Genomic DNA, 17596 nt, shown 5'->3' on the forward strand with positions numbered 1-17596 from the left:
TGGCCTCTTGACTGTATCTCAAGACTAAATCTCTGTAAAGAGATGCATTGCTTAGAAAAAGAGCGGGGAAACCCACCCCATCACCTGGGATAGCAACAATATTTCTTGTGCTCATTAATCTTCAGTCATTTTAAGAGAGCTGAAAAAGAGAAGGTTTTAGGCTGCTGGGTGCATAAGTTTGTTATTGTTTCTGAACACAAGCCACTATCAGGGTGCTAAAGTTTTTGCAATAATTAGTAGTGAGGATCTATTTTTTGTAAGCCAATGTTCAACCATCACCTAGAAATAGTAATAAAAGCATTTATTAAGCCCTTAATGTTTACAGAGCACCACACCAAGCTCTGGGAAAGAGGACATAGGTGGGAATTAGGCAACAAAGCTGAATTTCCTTGGTTTTCTGAGAGTAGGTACGTCTGTTAGGACTTGGTTCTTCCTGATTTCCCATAGGTACAGTAACTCCTCCAGGGCATTAGAGGTGCAGGATGGTTCTGAGTGGAAATCCACAATTTATTGCAATTTAACCCCATCAAGTCAGTCCCGTGGATGATTCCATGATTGATGGGTGCATTTTGGGCTACGACAAATTAATCAGCTGAATCCTTTAAGATGGTCTGATAAACAAGCAATATCAGCTTCTGATCAGCCATCTTCATTCTTCAAATTACAAATCTTGCGACTAGGGTGTGGTGCCGGGGAAAGGAGAGGTGGGACTTTCCTCCAAAGCTGACCCCCACAGCCTGGGGAGGGGAGAGGATTGGGACTATAGCATGTGGTTTTCCCAACCCGGAACATGTGTGGATTGCGGGGTCAGCCAGAGGGCTGCCAGCAAGGAGATGTCTTCCCTGGGACTGACCTGCGTGTGGACCTCTGCATCCACCCCAGAGGGAAAGAGCAGGCCAACAAACCAAAGCGGCAGCCATCTTAGCTCCTTGGGGAGTGGAGCTATGAAGTGGGGTGGAGAGGCCTCTGAGTAAGGGGTGGAAGCCGGGGCTCTCCCAGCCAGGCACAGAGAGCTGCCACTGCTGCCATTACTGCTGTACACCCACATCACAGCCCCCCATCCAGACAGCCACAGCCTTCCCAGACAGAGAGGAGGCGGAGGAAAAACCAGAGTGACTCTGTCCCGGCTCCTCAAAAGGCCCTCCCACACCATATCCTCTGGTCCTCAGGGCCTTTGTCCCTCTGGAGGACAGAGATGAGGTGGAGAGGAGCTCCAGGAGGGGCTGCGTGAATGGAGGGGGACAGAAAGGCAACTCTGGCAGGGGCAGGGAGGACTGGGGAATGGGTGCTAGGCCGGATTGAAATCCAGGGTGCAATTGCATAAAGACCTGAAACTCCTTGAGGGGAGATGGCTTGGCCTAATGGAAAGAGCATCAGTGGGATTGAGTTCAAGTCTCAGCTCTACTACTGGTCTACTGTATGACTTTGGACAAGTCACTTAACTTCTCTGGGCCTCAGTTTCCTCCTCTGTAAAATGGGAATAAGATAGATTGTGAGGCAGGGACTCAGTTCTCATAAGCTTGTAATTAACTCAGGGTTTAGCACATAGCTGTTAAATAAATGACATGATTATTACTGAGGCCAAGACAATGCCTTTTACTCCTATTGTATATTCTTCTCAAATGCTCCGCTTATCTGGAAGTCTTTCCTCATTCACATCTGACAGTTCACCACCCCCTGCTTCCTTCAAAACCCTCCTAAAATCACATCTCATCCAAGAGTTCTTCCCTGACTCATTTCTCCTATCTGCCCTCCCTTCTGCTTCAACTATCTACTTGGATCTATATCCCCAAACCACTTGATATTCACCCCACCCTCAGCCCCACAGCCCTCAAATACTTATCCCTATACTCTCCCATTTCCCTTCTTGGTGATTTTATTTAAATGCCTATCTTCCCTTCTAGACTGTAAGCTCCTTGTGAGCAGGTATCATATCTACCAACTCTCTTGTCTCAAATACTCTCCCAAGCATTTAACACAATACTCTGCACAAAGTAAGCACTCGATAAATGCTCAAAGGGGGCTGGAGGGGGCCAGCTACTTCCTGATGATGAAATGCATGCTATCTCCCTCAGGGTGCTGAATCTGTAGGGAAGATAGCTCCCATGGAATGGGCATCTATATTCAAAGGCCATTCTGGGTAACAGTTAGAGCCGTGAGTTAGCAACCCCTACCCTAGAAGCTTATGTAGGTATATTCCATGATACAGTGGGGTTATGTTCTTTAAAAATGCATTCGTATCTTGAAAGTTATATCATGGAGTGTGTTGTCCATAGACATACATGCTACAAATTAAGAAAAGCTCCAGAACCTCTGGAAAAATAATATAAAATTCTTTTTTTAAAAAAATGGTGCTTGTTAAGCGCTTTACTATGTGCCAGATACTTTACTAAGCACTGGGGTAACTAGAAGGTAATCAGGTTGGACACAGTCCGGGTCCCACATGGGGATCAGAGGCTTAATCCCCACTTTACATATGAGGTAACTGAGGCACAGAGAAGTGAAGTGGCTTGCCCAGGGTCACAGAGTGGACAAGTGGTGGAGACAGGATTAGAACTCAGGTCCTTCTGACTCCCAGGCCTGTGCTCTATCCACAAGGCCATGCTGCCTCTCTTTTTTCCAAACTATATACTATAACATTACTAAACTATTTAAAAATCTTTATTAAAGTAACCAAAGCATGACATCTCAACATTCACTAAATGAGGGTTTGTTCTGGTCAATAGGGATGAGAAAGGGGAAGGGAGAAAGAGAGAGGAAGGGAACAACTCTCCCCACTTACTCCTCTCCTTGCCTGGATGAAGCTCCACATTACCTCACTTACCCTCTGGCTTCAAAAAACTGCTAAGCAGGGAAGGAAAGAGGTAGGGGCAGTTGTCTGGTTGGTCTCTGTCCCCACTCCTGCCCCTCTGCCTTTTTCTGCCCAATCCATGAGACCAATATGGAGGAAACTCTCCATTTGCATAAATGCCAGCAGGAGAAACAGGGCCAAGAGTAAGCGGGGATTTGGTAAGGACGGTATTTCTCCTAGCTAGCTAATGGGGTGGGGGGTGGGGGGAGCATTAGAGGAAGGAAGAAAGAGAGGAAGAGAAAGGGAGAATGAACCCTCACATCTGGTAAGTTTCATCTCCTTCTCTGCCGCCTCCACAGCTGAACTCGGCCTCTCCTGGACCCGGCGTGTGCAGAGGCCTGAGATAAGCGCTCACAGTGTCCGGCACAGTGGCTGAACCTACCCTTGGCCCCAGTGCTTTCCGGCTCAGTGCTTAGTCCTCCCACAGCTGTTATCAGTGCACGTGGCCTGTTCTTACCCCTTAGCACGTGTGGGTGGGGAGCGATCTCCTTCCCAGCAGTCAGAATGGGAGAGAGATGGTGGGGGCGGGGGGCATAAAGGGCAGTAAGGCAAGCCCACAGATCTATCCACTGCAAATCTGGCTTCTGGAGGGAAGAGAAGATGACAGGGAGGAAGGAGAAAAACAGGATTCCTGATCGAGCTAAGCCGCAGACTGACCAGAACCCTCCTAGGAGGTAGCGTAGGTTGGTGGTGAATGAATGGAAGTAAGAGAGGAGAAAGGATGAGGTGTTGGGTCAAGATATCACCATCACACCTCCAACCAACTTCACTGAATAGAGAGATCTGCTGCTTGACCTCAGAGAACATAAAATATAATGAATAAATCCCCTCCCTGTGATTTGGAAATGTATATATTTCATTAAACAAATCTATGCATTTTGCTCTCTGAATGTAAGAACATGCATATCTGCAAAGTAGGATGGAGCCACAGATATGAAATTGCAAAAAGGAATCTAAGGAGGCTAATGGATAGTAGGTAACATAATAATGACAGCATTTGTTAAGAGTTTACTATGTGCCATGCTCTATACTAAGCACTGGGGCGGATACAAGCAAATCGAGTTGGACACAGTCCCTGTCCCATGTGGGACTCACAGTCTCAATCCCCATTTTACAGATGAGATAACTGAGGCCCAGTGAAGTGACTTCCCCAAGGGCACACAGCAGACAAGTGGTGGAGCCAGGATTAGAACAGACAAGTGGCAGAGCCAGGATTGGAACCCATGACCTTCTGACTCCCAGGCCCATGCTATATCCACTAGGTCATGCTGCTTCTCATCATCAGCATAAGAACCTATGCTGCAGAATCCAATGTGGAACTGTTAACTTGATTTATTTCCCTGATATTGGCTGACTTTCTGCTTATCCCCTTGCAAAGTTCCCACTGTCTTCAAAAGGCAAGTCACATGTGGAAGGAATGCCCATGTGGGAGTGGTGATTTGTTCTGAAGCGTCAATCTGGGATTGAAGTAATCTGGATGAGCTGGTTTGAGCTCTTCCTTTTTGATTTATAAAGTGTACCCAAAGTTACATCTCTGGGCACGTGTACATTAGCAGGTGCAGAGTTTTGCAACTATACGGATGCACACAGAGTACAGCGCCAATCGGATTAACTTTCTTTCTTGGACTCTGAGCTCTCTGTTAAGGAAAACCTTTGATGAGATCAACTTCTGTAGTGGGAGAAACAAGGTGAAGTGAGTTTCTGGCTTTTACTTGGGTTGTGGTTGGGACAAGCATTCTTGATGGGATTTGAGCCCCTTTCTGGAGTCAATTGAGCTATTAGGGCCGATCACAATTTTTTGTGCCCCTGAAGAACCTGTAGGGAACTAAAATAGTGTTTTTTTTGGGGGGTGCTTGTTCCCACCTTCACCCCCGCCACGCCCCGATATCTAACTTTAACCCTCACCCTACCCATAATCTTCCTGGATATGGAGCACAGGGAAATTGTACTAGATTGCAATCATCTTTATATTTCCTGGATTGCTTCCCCCTTGATTCTGGTTGAATTTTCATTTATTTTCATTTTGGGACTTGTTAGATTTGGGGCAAATCAAGCCAGAATGCCATTCATTCATTCATTCATTCAGTCAGTCAGTCAGTCAGTCAGTCAATCCTATTTATTTATCGAGCTCTTACTGTGTGCAAAACACTGTACTAAGCACTTGGGGTAGTATGATATAACAACGAACAGACACATTTCTGCCAACAATGAGCTTTCAATCTAGAGGGACAAATGGGGTTGGCACAGTCCTTGTCCTACATAGGGCTCACAGTCTTAATCCCCACTTTACAGATGAGGTAATTGAGGCACAGAGAAGTGAAGTGGCTTGCTGAAGGCCACACAGCAGACAAGTGGTGAAGGCGGGATTAGAACCCATGACCTTCTGACACCCAGGCCCCGGCTCTATTCACTATGCCATGCGCATCGTGAGCAATAGGTCCATGAGGAAGGGATTTTCCCAAGTGTACAATCAGTGCACACGCAGCATACACTACAGTATGCTAACACAGCAGTAGTTAGAGATCTCCACAGGGGAAAAGAGCTGTTTGTGTTCAGAGAACTGCTAGTACATCACTCCACATGCTGTTATGGGATAGTATGGTTTATATCTCCATTCAGGAACTTTATTATTTACTGCACAACAAACGATAACAAGTGGCTCTTTCAAGAATCTTTTCATTCTGAGTGATTCAAACTTCTGGCACTTGGTTTTATGGAAAACTCATTAATCTTCCACCACTAAAACAGGGAATTGTTGACTGGAAATGATCTTACTAAACTAATTTAAAAAATTGTTAACAGCTCTTTCTCATCAGTTCCTCAGCAATTTATATATCTTTCATTAACCATAAGAGGCTAATAATCTGTATGTAACTAAGGAGTAGTCTGGGTATATTTTGTAAACACACTTGTAAGAAACCAAGAAGAAAACCAGGACTGTTGGGAGTCTTGAATCTTTTCCCCTTCCTTATCCTATGGTGAAATGAAACAGAAGTGGAGATTAAATCCTTTTAGCATTTTAATTTAGCAATCAAGGAATTGTTTCTGTGAAGTTCTGTGTATGCAATGCAAACATTCTTTAAGGATAAAATAGACTCTGAAGCCTGAGTTCTAGGATTTAACCTCCCTTTAGCCTTCAAATTATACCTGAAAATGACCTCCTCCATTTGTGTTTGTAGGTTACACAGGCTTTTTTTTTTTGAAGACATTCAGAGGAGTAAAACTATGGTGAGTGTTGATTGTTTCCCTGGTCAACGGAAGGTTCTCTTTCATCTTTCTGAATACATGTGTGAGTGTGTGTCTGTTGGGGGGGTCGGAAAGGGGGGTCTGGGGTAACGTGGTCCAAGATGTAACACCCTAAAATTCTCTCTCTGTCATCCACAAGGATACAAATTCTACCCAGCCAGCGGAAGCAGGGAGTAAGTTGAAACCCTGTGCTGAGAACCAGAGCACGGGAGGATACTTGACTGGGGAACCTTTAACTCTCTCTCCAGAATGTGATTTTCTGGGTTTGGATGCAAATAAGACCCAAGGAAAGGGAAGAGATGGGCTGGACTCAGGGAGCAGGATATGAGGATGGAGAGATAGGAGCAAATGTGGAGAGGGTGGTAGGGGGAAAGAAATGGGAGAGAAAAAGTGGTCCACAGGACCTGAAAAACCCCAAACACTCAAAATGACTCCTTTCTTGTGGGTTCCATGGGAGGAAAGGGGACAAGGAAGGGAGACTTCTGGACTGAGAGAAGGCTCCTGGGAGTGGAGCTCTTTATCCTGGAAAGACTCTGGCTGAGGAGAGAATTGCGTGATCAGGGTTAACTTGGAATTTCTGTTCACCGAATCCCCCACCATCAGGATGGAAGGGGATCACTAAAGCTTGAAGGTTGCAGGATTGAAACAAGCAAAAGGAAATCCTTCTTTTAGCAGGTAATAAATATACAACAATCATTCATTCATTTATTCAATCGTATTTATTAAGGGCTTACTATGTGCAGAGCACTGTACTAAGTACTAGGAAGAGTTCAACACAACACATTCCCTGCCCACAACATGTTTATAATCTAAAGCAAGTTGTGCAAGTTTTGGTAAACTCTAAATGAAAGGTCCAGGTTGGGATAATAGAGGGGAGACCTCAGGAGTTTGAGCAGTTAGAAATTTCAAAATTCTTGGACAGTAGGCCCATGATGGGTGATTAGAGGTAAAATTAGAGATATTAAATAGTTCATCCAATGATCACTTCAGCCTCCCACTATGGCTCATAAAGAGGCTATGTATACGGTGTGTATATGTGCATACCTGGGGAAAGGGGGTAAGGCAAAACTGCCTCTCTTCTCATAGGGAGAAATTCAACTACTCCCTCACTGGTTCCCAGGTTAATATTCAATTTCTTAATCTTAAACAATAAGTAATGACACTCTCATCCCTTTCATTGTGTTTCCTCTATTGAAATTTGAGTAACTTCTTTTTATTACTCATGTCCCTTTGCATCACCTTGGGTTGGGCCCCTTACATGATTTGGATCATTCCACTGAATCAAACCCTAAGGATTCACTGATAGATTTTTTTTTGGAGGGAGTCATGCTTGGGTGGCAGCTTGGCTAGTCGCAGCTTGGCTAGTCCTATTTTTGTCAACCGGACAAAGCCAGTTTGACAGATTTGGGCTCAGTTTTTCATTCTGCTACTGACTCGAGTCCCCTGGTTGTGCCGGTAGCTGCTTTCCGAGACTCTGCTTCTTCAGCCTGGCCTTCATTTTAGCTGGTGGTGAGGCTAGTCCACAGTCACAAAATACTGGTCTCTAAAATTCATGAAAGCAGTGTGGCTTGGTGGAAAGAGCCTGGGCTTGGGAGTCAGAGGTCATGAATCCCAGCTCTGCCACTTGTCAGCTGGGTGACTGTGGGCAAATCACTTAACTTCTCTGTGCCTCAGTTACCTCATCTGTAAAATGGGGATTAAGACTGTGAGCCTCATGTGGGACAACCTGATTACCCTGTATCTACCCCAGCACTTAGAACAGTGCTCGGCACATAGTAAGCGCTTAACAAATACCAACATTATTATTATTATTATTATTGTTATTATTATTATGAAAGAAAATGATTATCTCTCCTTCTCTAGTGAAGGACTTCCTCTAGACTGCAAGCTCCTTGTGGACAGGGAACATGTCAATGAATCAGTGGTGTTTACTGCGTGGTGACTATGTGCAGAGCACTGAACTAAGTGCTTGGGAGAGTACAATACAAAAGAATTAGCAGACATATTCCCTGTCCAACTCTATTATTATCATACTCTCCCAAGCGCTTAGTACAGTACATGGTAAGCAATCAATAAATGAGGTTGATAGATTGTACAAGGTGTTCTCACTTTCTCTAGAATGCTGACCCTACCCAGACAAGCACAGAACTCTTGAAAGCTGCCCAGTCAGAGTGAGAAGCAGTGTATTTGTACATTCCAAGCGCTTAGTACAGTGCTCTGCATATTGTAAGTGCTCAATAAATACTATTGAATGAATGAATGAATGGCCTAGTGGCCTCGTGGTTAGAGGCTAGAGCCCGGGCGTGGGAGTCTGAAGGATCTGGTTCTAATTCCTGCTCTTCCACTTGTCTAGTGTGTGACTGTGGGAAAATCTCTTTGCTTCTCTGTACCTCAGTTACCTCATCTGTAAAATGGGGATTGACACTGTGAGCCCCGTAAGGGACCTGATTACCTTGTATCTACCCTAGATCTCAGAGCAGTAGCTGACACAGAGTAAGCGCTTAATAAATACCATAAATAAAAATCAGGGGGCAACATGGCTTACATTTGTTTTGGGTGAGTCTGATGCAACAAAAACAAGAATATTTCAATTGCACTGAAGACGTTCCTAACCAAGAACACTTCTCCCCTAGCATAAGCACAACTTACCCAGCAGCCCTGGAGAACTGCAAACTCGGCATTTAAAAATCGTACTTCAATTTTTTGGGTTAAATCTCCAATGCTCAATACAGTGGAAAGTCCATCACTTTTATTATTGGAAGTGTAGAGTTTGAGCCTTAGTAAGGGTTGCCCACTTCTCAGGAAGTTCCCACAGTTGCCCTGGGTTCAATCAACATAGCTGTGTTTCTGGTGGAAAGAGCACTGCCCTGGAAGTCAGAGGATCTGGATTCTAATCCCACCCACTTGCCAGCTGTGAGACCTTGAGCAAGTCGCTTAACTTCTCTGTGCCTCAGTTTCCTCATCTGTAAAATAGGGATTGAATACCTATTCACCCACCCCTAGGACTGTGGGACAGAGGCTGTAAACTGAAGATCTCACATCTACCTTAGCGCTTAGTAGAGAGTTCCGGCACAGAATAAGCACTTAACAAGTACTATTTAAATTTTTTAAAAGATTCAGACTCATTTCATCTCAACATTCTCCTTCCTGCTTACACTGTGAACCCCATGCTAGGCAGGGACTGTTTCTAACCTAACTTGTATCTACCCCAGCGATTAGAACAGTGTTTGACACGTTGTGAGCACTTAACAAATACCATAAAAAATAATCACTCCTGGGTGTCTTGGGTCTCTCTTGACACTGTCATCGTTTTGGCTCACCACCTAGGTTTATCCTCTAGACTGGGATCTCCTTGTGGATAGAGATCATGTCCACTGTATTGTGCTTCCCAACTGCTTAGTACAGTGCTCTGCACACTGTAAGCACTCAGTAAATACTGTGGGTTGATTGATGATAGTTTCCTGGGACTCTGCTCCTGTCAATAACTTTGGATCCTCATCCTGTTTCTCCTAATGGTTACTAAAAAGGAGGGGGTATCTTGGGTCGCTTGCCCCAGATTACACAGTTAGGATTTATGTGTTTATCTAGCTGGCCTGGCCAATGCTTCCAAGATCAGGGTTTTGCCTTTCTTGCCCAATCTTTGAGATGTGAACCCCCATTTGAGCTGGGGCTATCTTCTCAGTTTAAATGGAGAGTCACATCTCAAAGACGGAGCGAAGAGAAGAGTGCTCTGAATAATGTGGCAGCTGCTTCCAGTCAAGTCTTCTTAACTGGCCCAAACTGACTCTCTCAGTTCCCCTGGACCTGGGCCGGCTTCTCCTGGCCTCACAACAGAAACACTTCTCTCATGCTCTCATCATCGTTCACTGTCCTGTGGTCAGTTTGAACTTGCCTCTCTCAGGTCCTCTGAGGACTGGAGTTCTACTCCCCCGCTTCCCAGCCCGGTGTCCTGTCACTGTCATGAGTCGAGAGAGCTAACTTCAGAGTTTCCCTCTCACTTGCGGCTGTGGTCCTTCTTCCTCGAAGTGTCCTCCATTTAGCTGCATCACACTGTGCTCAACTAATCGCCCTATGCGCGACTGATTCAGGCCTCAGGGACATCAGAGAAGCAGCGTGGCTCAGTGGAAAGAGCACGGGCTTTGGAGTCAGAGGTGATGGGTTCGAATCCCGGCTCGGCCACTTGTCAGCTGTGTGACTTTGGGCAAGTCACTTAACTTCTCGGTGCCTCAGTTACCTCATCTGTAAAATGGGGATTAAGACTGTGAGCCCCACGTGGGACAACCTGATTCCCCTGTGTCTACCCCAGCGCTTAGAACAGTGCTCGGCACATAGTAAGCACTTAACAAATACCAACCTTATTATCCCTTGCTTTCAAGTTGTAGCAGCAGCAGCAGCAGCAGAATATATTGAGCGCCTACTTGTGCAGAGCACTGGGCTGGGTGCCTACTGTAAAAGCAATGTACTAGGGAACATGCAACAGAAGTAGTAGGAATAGTCTCTTCCCTCAAGGAGTTTCCCATTTAATGGGGAGAGGCAGGCAGTCACATACTGCCGAATGTAGACTAGGTGGAAAAGTGAAGCAGAGGTACAATTGATCAACCCCAAAATAATTAAATTAATCAATAAGCAAATATACATGAGTGCTAAATTGGAGGGGTGAGGTAATGTGTTTACAAACCATTCATTCATTCATTCATTCAATAGTATTTATTGAGCACTTACTATGTGCAGAGCACTGTACTAAGCGCTTGGAATGTACAATTCGACAACAGATAGAGACAATCCCTGCCCATTGACGGGCTTACAGTCTAATCGGGGGAGACAGACAGACAAAAACAATAGCAATAAATAGAATCAAGGGGATGTACATCTCATTAACAAAATAAATAAGGTAATAAAAATATATACAAATGAGTGGATGAGCACAGTGCTGAGGGGAGGGGAAGGGAGAGGGGAGGAGCAGAGGGAAAGGGGGGAAAAGGGGGACTTAACTGAGGGAAGGTGAAGGGAGGGGCAGAGAGGCAGCAGAGGGAGTGGGGGAAAAGGGGACGCTCAGTCTGGGAAGGCCTCTTGGAGGAGGTGAACTCTCAGTAGGGCTTTGAAGAGGGGAAGAGAATTAGTTTGGCGGAGGTGAGGAGGGAGGGCATTCCAGGACCGCAGGAGGACGTGGGCCAAAGGTCCACGGCGGGATAGGCGAGAACGGGGGAAGGTGAGGAGGTGGGTGGCAGAGGAGCAGAGCCTATGGGGTGGGCAATAGAAAAAGAGAAGGGAGGAGAGGTAGGAGGGGGCAAGGTGATGGAGAGCCTTGAAGCCTAGAGTGAGAAGTTTTTGTTTCGTGCGGAAGTTGATAGGCAACCACTGGAGGTTTTTAAGAAGGGGAGTGACATGCCCAGAGCGTTTCTGCAGGAAGATGAGCCGGGCAGCGGAATGAAGAATAGACTGGAGTGGGGAGAGACAGGAGAACTATTAATTGCATGCTTCTTGGGGGCAGGGATCAGAGTCAGGAGGTCGTGAGTTCTAATCCCGGCTCTGCCAACCATCTGCTCTGTGACCTTGGGCAAGTAGCTTCACTTTTCTGTGCCTCAGTTACCTCATTTGTAAAATGGGGATTGAGACTGGAGCCCCTACGTGAGACAGGGACTGGGTCCAACCCGATTTGTTTGTATCCACCCCAGCTCTTAGTACAGTGCAAGGCACATAGTAGGTGCTTAACAAATACCATAATAATAATAATTATTATTATTTAATGCCATGGTACTCTACCCAGCTCTTAAGATTAATTCATATAACCAGGGAGATGGAAGGTTAATTCTCTTGATGAGGAAAGTCAGGCTCAGGCCTTTCACCAATTTGAAATTTATGTTTAAAGAAAATTTGGGAGAGACAATCTGTATCTAAGGACTGTTTATTACAGTCACAGTGGCCTACTGGCCACTATTGAATCAGCCCCTGTGCTTTATTTCTTTATATTAATATCTGTATTCCCTTTCAGACTATAAGCTTGTTTTGGCAAAGGAATGTGTCTACGAAACCCATTTTACTGTACACTCCAAAGTGTTTAGTACAGTACTCTGCACACTGTAAGTACTTAATAAATAGGATTGATTGACTGATTGAAAAGATGAGATGGAATAAAAGGAAGAAAAAAATATTCAAGGAGAATTAATCCAATACAATATCCCTATTTTCAGACTATATTTTTAGAGCTTCTCTAAGTTATTTCTCAGGGCAAACCCCAAGAGGCAAATCAACATTATGATCCCTGTTCTTATAAATGAAGAAATGGACAGGGACCAGAGAGGTTGTGTGCTTTATCCAAGGTCACACAGGAAGTCAGTAGAACCTAACCCTTAATTTCCCCTCAAGGGCAGAGTGGGGCAGTCTCAGGATAGCGATAATCATTACTTTTCTGTTTTCCTTTTTGGGGATCTGAAGAAGGCCTCAGGGCAGAGTAGAAAAAACAACATCAGGAAAAGGGGGAAGGCACTGGGGACCCTGGGATGGAGAAAAAAAATGGCATTGCACAAGGCAGAGGTCAGCAGATGCATTTTTTTTCCCTAGATCCATAAGTTTAGGAGCTTGTAAGGGTTGACACTGTTCCTTTAAAGTTCCTCCAGGATTTACATCCCCAGTAACACTCGGCTTCCTCCATGGTAAACATGAAGATCCAATTAGTTTACCCTATAATTCAAAGGGTGCTCAGAACAGGGATTTTCCGGTTGGGAGTTAGTTTAGCCATAAAGTCTTCTACACTATTCTGAGGATGAACTTTAATCCATATCTTATCTTCGGCTTGAAAATGAACATCCTTCTATCCTTATCGTAATGTTTCTGCTTTTTTCCACCTCCCCCCCACCCCCAGCCCCAGTTTTGGCCCTATTCCTTTTGGCAATTAGAATCAGTTTTTCATTCTTAGTTATTTGCTGCACTCAGTTACCTTAAGGATCTCCTCCTTGACTCGGCTCCAGGGGCCTTTTGGAGGCCCTATCCAGACATAGGACGGCAGGAGTCAGTCTACAGGCCTCCAGTCTCTGATAGGACCCAATTTACCAAAAAGCAAACATCGGATAGCGGCGACCACAGGCTGAGGTGTCATGGTCCCTTCAGTCCAAGCCCATTGCCTGAGACCCATGGCTGCTCTGGGTCCAGAATCAGAAGGGGAAATTCAGTAGGGGAGGAGCATGGGTTTCTTCCCCACAGAGAACCCACTCGGCCCCACCACTGGCTTGGTTCTCCGCCCAGGTTTAATCCCCGCTGTCGGGGCTCTGGCCCCGGAGTCTGATGTTTCTGTTCACGCCCACACTGCTAATGGTGAGGAGAGTTGTCTCCATTAGCCAGACACTGCACAAAGCCAGGGCTGAGCTGGCAAGAAATTGGTATGTGAACTAGAGGGAACGGACGGGCAATCGCAGGCAAAGCTTTCTTGAGCAATTCTCAGGGTGTGTTCTATCTCCTGACTGAAGGATGGCGTATTGAGAAAAAAACAAAGTTTTTTTTCCCACCCCATGAAATAAAGCGAGCAGGGCCTGCAGAAAGAGGACAGGTAATAACAATAAAAACATTACTTGTTAAGCACTTACTATGGGCAGATTCAAGTTAATCAGGTTGGACACAGTCCCTGTCCCACATAGGGCTCACACTCTTAATCCCCATTTTACAAATAAGGTAACTGAGGCCCAGAGAAGTGAAGTGATTTGCTTCACTCAGCAAACACGTGGCAGAGCCAGGATTAGAACCCTTGACCTTCTGACTCCCAGGCCCATGCTCTATCCACTAAGCTACACTGCTTCACAGTGTAGGGGGGCTTGCTCCATCGTCTATGGGTGGGAGGGCTCCCTGAGATTAAATGACCTGTTATAGGAGGAAGAATAAGAGTCATGGAGGAGGGCTCAGGAAATGCACATCTCCTCCAAGAGGACTTCCCTGACTAAACCCCCTTATCCTTTTCTTTCACTCCCTTCTGTGTCACCCTGACTTGCTCTCTTTATTCATCCCCACTCCCAGCCCTACGGCACTTATGTACATATCTGAAATTTATTTATTTATATTAATGTCTGTCTCCCCATCTAGACTGTGAACTTGTTGTGGGCAGGGAATGTGTCTGTTGCCTTGTTATACGGTACTCTCCCAAGCATGTAGTATAGTGCTCTGCACCCAGTGAGAGCTCAATAAATACGATTGGCTGACTGACTGAGAGACTCTGCTAAGCTGCAGAACAGCACTGGGCTTAACTTGTGGACAGTAGCTGAAAATGACAGCAGAGAGTCAGGGAAAGGGATGACAGTCAAGTGGGAGAGAAGTTGCTCTATGTAAGATGGAGACCTTCAGGAATATTAGGGATTTGGAGCAAGGGGTTAGGTGGGCTAGGCCTACACATAAGAATAGATGCTTTAAGGGGCAATAACCACCACACCCTTAGTAGTAATAGTATTTATTAAGGGTCTACTGAGCACAGAGCACTGTACTAAATAGTGGGAGACAATACACAGGTGGGAATTAGACACACTTCCTTTCCCTCAAAGAGCTCATTATCTTTTTAACCTCCATCACTGTTCAACTGGTGGAGATAAAACACTGGGTAGGATGGACATCCTGCCTCTGGCCTGGAACCCTAACTCCTCAGAGTTGACAATTACTCTCCCTCCCTTCAAAGCCTTTTTGAAGGCACATCTCCTCCAAGAGGCCTTCCTAGACTAAGCGCCACTTTTCCTCATCTCCCACTCCCTTCTGTGTTGCCCTGACTTGCGTTCTTTGCTCTTTTCCCATCACATCCCTGCAGCACTTATGTGCATATCTGTCATTTTATTTATTTGTCTTGATGTCTGCCTCCCCAACTCTAGACTGTAAGCTCATTTTGGGCAGAGATTGTCACTGCTTATTGCTGTAGTATACTTTCCCAAGCACTTAGTACAGTGCTTGTACTGCACCCAGTAAGCACTCAATAAATATGATTGAATGAATGAATGGTCATTGGTCTGACCCAGTAATGTCATTGCATGTGGTCATAATACAGTCCCTCTGTTGTATGGCCTTGTGGACAGAGCACCAGTCAGAAGGACCTGAGTTCTAATCCCAGCTCTGCCACTTGGCATGCTGTGTGACCTTGAGCAAGTTGCTTAATTTCTCTGGACCTCAATTACCTCATCTGTAAAATGGGGATTAAAAGTCTGAGCCCCAAGTGGGACAGGGACTGTGTCCAACCTGATTTACTTATATCCACACCAGCCCTTAGTACAGTGCCTGGCACATAGTAAATGCTTAACAGATACCATTAAAAAACAAAACAAAAAAAATGCCAGTCTCCCATCCTTGTCCATTTCCCATCCATGCCCGTCTCCCATCTAGGAATCACCAGGCTCTCCAAGTTTAGAAACAATCAGTCAGTTGTATTTATTGAGTGCTTACTATGTGCACAGCACTGTATTAGGCACTTGGGAAAGTAGACTCTAACAATATAACAGACATATTCCCTGTCCACAACAAGGTTATGATCTAGAGGGGGAGACAGACATTAATATAAATATATAAATGACAGATATGTACTTCAGTGCTGTGGGGCTGGGAGGGGGGATGAATAAAGGGAACAAGTCAGGGCAACACAGAAGGGAGTGGGAGAAGAGGAAAGGGAGAGCTTAGTCAGGGAAGACCTCTTGGAGGAGATGTCTTCAATAAGGTTTTAAAGTAGGGGAGAGTCATTGTCTGTCAGGTATGAGGAGGGAGGAATGTTCCAGGCCAGAGGTGGAATGTCGGTGAGAGGTTGGCGGTGAGGAAAAGTGGCCCTCTGGTATAAGTTGCTTGCATGGACCATGTCATGGTCTTTGATCTCACAGTGTCACACCCACACACCCACGCACAACTCTTCCCTTCTCAACACCATGCTTCACAGGGCAATACATATCTTTTTATTAAATTGCAAAATCAGAAATCCTGGGTGAGGAGTCACATTTTCCCTTCTCTATCTTTGTCCTCCTTTTCTCTTAGCTTGTTCCCATAGTAACGATGATTTGACTAACCTCCCCCTATGGGAGATAAAGTAATATTTCCTTCTAACACTTGATTTGGTAACTCTGTTTTGATATAATAGTTTTACATCCTAAGATTATTTTGCTAAGGTATCATTACAGGAACAATTTATTATTAAAACCACACATCTGTCTTCTCTGTGAAATTCATATACATGGATAGAAATACCATCGGTTACATCATCTTCAAACATATATAGTTGTCCTTCCTACTCAAAGAAGACACCACTGATGGTGAAATTCACCTATATACAATATTACACGTCTTCAAATACAAAGGGCAAAGAAAAATAGCATTACTGAGGGTCAACAATGCTAAATGCTTTTCAGACTGTGGATTGAGCTGTGTATTTATTTAAAATGATATCGTTTTGAAAAGGAAATCTCTCAACTAATTAAAAGTAGTAATCCAAACAACTAAGACTTTCATTCTTCCAGGACATTTCTATATTAGAATTGGAATTAATCTGAAGTCTCTAGATAGCAAAAATATATCTTCCAACTAATTGTTTAGGGTTTTTGAGCCACGAGTTCAATCCGGAGTACATTACATAGATTCTCTCACTCAATAAATTGGGGTTAGTATCAGCACAATATTCTTGGCTTCCTTGAGGACAAGAAGGCTTGGCCAAGAAGGTGACTCAACAGATTATAGAAAGAGCTAAGTGACTGACCCTAAAAACAGCCTGATGACCAGATATATCATGTGTGTTTTCAGCTTGAAAAAGTGTTCCAGTTTGGTCTTTTTCTTCACTTCTTAAGTTCCTTTGAAAAATGACATAAGCAAGGCAAGCTTCATTTAGCTGGAAGCAGACTCTTCTTGGGGAATGCAGCCAATCCTTTGGAGAAAAGAGCGGTGATAAATTAATTTGTTCAGCAGGGATTTTCTAAGAGAGGCCACATAGGCCCAAACATGGTGTCCATCTCCCACAGTGTCCCATGGAATCTTATCTCCCAAACTCCTGAATGGCCTTTGTTTCAGTCAATTAGTCCAGTGGACAGCTAACCAATATCCCCAAGTCCCACTACGTCTCATCCCAACACAGCTCCCAAGTTTTCCCGTTTCTTATAAACACAGTAATTTTAACCTTACTCATGGTATATTGCCACTGAAGTCAACTTTTTTTGTGGGGGTGAGGAATTATTTGTTAAATGCTTACTATGGGCCAGGCACTGTTCTAATCACTAGGGTTGATACAAGATAGTCAAGTTGGTCACAGTACATGTCCAATATGGGATTCACAGTCTTAATTCTCATTTTCCATCTGAGGCACAGAGAAGTTAAGTGACTTCCCCCAGATCACTCAGCAGAAAAGTGACAGAACTAGGATTAGAACCCACGTCCTTCCGACTCCCAGATCTTGCTCTATCCACTAAGCCATGCTGCTTCTCACAAAAACCGATTGCCTGCTGAGAGGGAAGTATATAGTCAAATTCTCCCTGGAAATGCTGTTACACATCTCTAAACCTGAGCAGG

The sequence above is a fragment of the Ornithorhynchus anatinus genome, chromosome 3, assembly GCF_004115215.2.
Source record: "Ornithorhynchus anatinus isolate Pmale09 chromosome 3, mOrnAna1.pri.v4, whole genome shotgun sequence".
In the NCBI taxonomy this organism is placed as follows: Eukaryota; Metazoa; Chordata; class Mammalia; order Monotremata; family Ornithorhynchidae; genus Ornithorhynchus; species Ornithorhynchus anatinus.